Genomic DNA, 3,320 nt, shown 5'->3' on the forward strand with positions numbered 1-3,320 from the left:
GACCACACTGGTGATCTGCAGCTATAAAAAGGGCCTCCCACCAGTGGTGTAACAAAAATCAAAACTACAAATCAAAACAGAAAAACATACAATCTGGATAAAACTTTAAAATCTGGAGCAAACGGAATCGCCGTATTACTCCAACTAGCCGTCTGCCCGACTATAAATTAATCATACGCTCATCAATATGTACGCCAGCTGACTCCCATAAGCGTGCATATGGCCGCTGTCCACGCCGACGTCCACGTTAAAAAGCGGACAGCAGCAGGAAAAGAAACTTCACAACGGGAACAGACGGTAAAAGCCAAGCAAAGCAAAGCAGCAGCACTTCAGTTAGTGTGGCGTTGCGTAAAACCAAGGCCCACACTTCCTGCAAAGCATGATAAATAATTACTATAAAACAAACAATAAAAGGCAAGGATCGAGACGAAATTGAATTACATACCGAGTAACCCCACGTCATGAAACATGAGCAGGGGCTCATAGGAGGCTTCCACAGCTATGCCCTAAAAACAATATCCGTTTACCATCAAGTAAGGTAATGCACACACTACGATGGGTAAACACCTACCAGCCGCGATGGAGGCTTCAGAATAATCTCTGCCACACCAAGGGGAAGTCAGGTGACCAAAAAGGAGATCTCAGGTAAGCGATCCAGGAATGCTCACAGGGCCACTATATATACTAGCGCCCCGTAATGCGCCAGGCTGAAAGTGGGTGGAACCAAAGAATAACATTCATCCTGCCACATCTGTCTCCTGAATCCAAACTGGAAGCTGGTTCCACAGAAGAGGGGCCTGAAAACTGAAGGCTCTGCCTCCCATTCTACTTTTAAATACTCTAGGAACAACAAGTAGGCCTGCAGTGTGAGAGTGAAGTGCTCTAATAGGGTGATATGGTACTACAAGGTCATTAAGACAAGATTTAGAACAGCTTATTTTTATAAAATGTATGAACAATCAGTTCATACACTTACAACAGTAGAATTGGCCAGTGGCAGATATAATGGTGTCATTTGTGTACATTGAAGATGTGGATTGCTTTGAAATTGAAAGTACAGCACTCAAACTTTATGAGAAACATTCACTTGCAGATCAATGAAAAGGATGACTGACTGACGGGCTAGTTGACTGCATCATTGCTGCCGTCATCAGCTGTTTACCTGTGTTTCTTTTGGCCTTGCTTATCAATAAACTGCCGAACCCGGGGTCCTCAGGGGACCTGCTGGCACACCGTCTGCCTGCACAAATATTTGACTGCAGCATAGAGATACTAACATCATGAGATGCAAGCAGGTCAGTGGCATGAGGTTTGCGGAAGCAAGCCAGGCATGTGGGATGAAGCGTGAGGTCTTGCAACATGTCTACATTTACACACTGATAAGCAGTGCTGGAACGTGACTACTAGTGCTTGATGTAGGATAATTATGTAAGATTATAGGATACATCTGAGTATGCTTTAAACACTGATTGGATAAGTAAAGCTGAAACCATAAATGTGTTCTGTGTAGTAGTCATTTAGCTCATGTTGCTGATGTTCTGGTGGATCAAATAACAGCATTGCTCTACAGTAAACCTGTCACGATTCAGCTGTGTGCAGGAAGAGGACCCAAAATACAGGACTCGACACACACGGGAATAAACTCAGAAAAATGCAGCTTTATTAACAGACTTGGGGAAATGATGCAGAACTAAACAAAACCTAAAACTCCACACAGAGGCACAGCAGAGCTCACAGCATGAGGGAGGATGCGACAATGACACAGAGAAACACAGGGCTTAAATACACTGGGGAAGAACGAGGGAATGAGACACAGGAGGCGAGCGCAGCTGGAAGAAATCAGACATGACGAGACCAAAGGGAAGCAAAACGACAAACACTGACATGAGACACGGACCTTTAAAGTGAAACAGGAAACACACCGACTGAACTCTAGACACGTAAGCTTAATGGAGACTGAGGAGACAGAACGTTGGCTGTATCCCAATTCAGGGTCTGCAGCCTTAAAGGCCGCATTTTAAGGTCGATTACGTCACAGCGACGCGCCGAAAGCTGTCCCAATTCGAAGGCTGCTCGAAATGCGGCCCTCAAATGCGTCCTTCATTTCCCTGAATTTTAAGGATGTGGCGGTGTAGACTTCGTGGCCCAACATATCCCAGAATGCATAGTGCGGCGGTGGGTTTGGTTAATTTTGCCGAAAAAAAAACGGCGGATGAGGGGCGCCCGAAGAGTGAACTTCAAGTAAGTACTGAATATTATGTCACTTATTTCTGTGCAAATGTTTAATAACGAAGAACATTAAAACATTACTGTTGGCCACATGTCGGCAAAGTTATGTGACATTAGTGACGTTTGTACTAACTTGGTTTTAAAGCCTTTACTTTAAAATATACGCCGTTCAATAGCTGACCTTAATCAGAGAATGATCAAAGCTCATGTAGAAACAAACAAACAAATGAACAAAAGATTTTCTTCTTCATTTCTGTCAAACAAAGCTGTATGAAACGTTTCCAGCTGTTAGTATCATGGTTGCTAGGCAACCTGGGCAGCGCAACGGAGGCTAGACCGTCCCATTTCACAAGCCTCGCACTTCCAGCCTTAGCGGTCTTTAAGTACGCGGCCCTTGAGGATCGTTGAGGCTGCGTACTTTAAGGCTGCAGACCCTGAATTGGGATACAGCCATAGAGGCCTGATATGTGGGATGGATGGGCACAGAGCTCACACCGGGAAACCAAATAAGAATGGTGGGGGTGTGGCTTTGTTTGTGGATAAAAATTTTAAATAAAGGGTGGTGGAAAAAATGACTGTGGTGGTGGATAACATATTAGAGTGTGTAACAATAGAAATTAGTATGGAAAAAAAGAAAAATGTCATTGTAAGTTGTATATATAGAACACCAGGTTCTAATATTGAAATATTTAAGGAGTGGGTAGATAAAACATTTATTAGGACAAATCAAAAAGTTATGTTCATTTGTGGGGACTTCAACATAGACCTATTAAATCCAAACAAACATAGTATGACAGATGAGTTTATTGATACAATGTATAGCATGGGACTCTGTCCAGTGATTACTAAACCCAGCAGGATTACAGCACAGTCGGCAACCTTAATAGACAATATATTTACTAATGAAATAGAAAACAGATCTATAAGTGGTCTCCTAATTAATGACATCAGTGATCATCTACCTGTTTTTGTAGTGTATAACAGCAATTACAGGAAGGCCAAACAGGAAAATACAATAAAATACAAACGAGTGAGAACAGAGGAGTCCATAAATGCATTTAAAAGTGATTTACTTAAGCAAGAATGGGAGA

The 3,320-nt window shown here is 42.7% G+C and overlaps 1 long non-coding RNA gene across 1 annotated transcript; it reads right to left on the reverse strand.

The window, feature by feature from the left end:
• Positions 1-235: 235 nt before the first annotated feature.
• On the reverse strand, positions 236-718 carry LOC146519218 (uncharacterized). The gene is made up of 2 exons (XR_014873988.1): positions 446-718; positions 236-370 (listed from the first exon to the last, which is right to left on the reverse strand). It is a non-coding gene; the product is annotated as an uncharacterized LOC146519218 (long non-coding RNA).
• Between the last annotated feature and the right edge of the window lie 2,602 nt (positions 719-3,320).

This window comes from Neolamprologus multifasciatus, chromosome 5, assembly GCF_963576455.1.
Source record: "Neolamprologus multifasciatus chromosome 5, fNeoMul1.2, whole genome shotgun sequence".
NCBI classification, from domain to species: Eukaryota; Metazoa; Chordata; class Actinopteri; order Cichliformes; family Cichlidae; genus Neolamprologus; species Neolamprologus multifasciatus.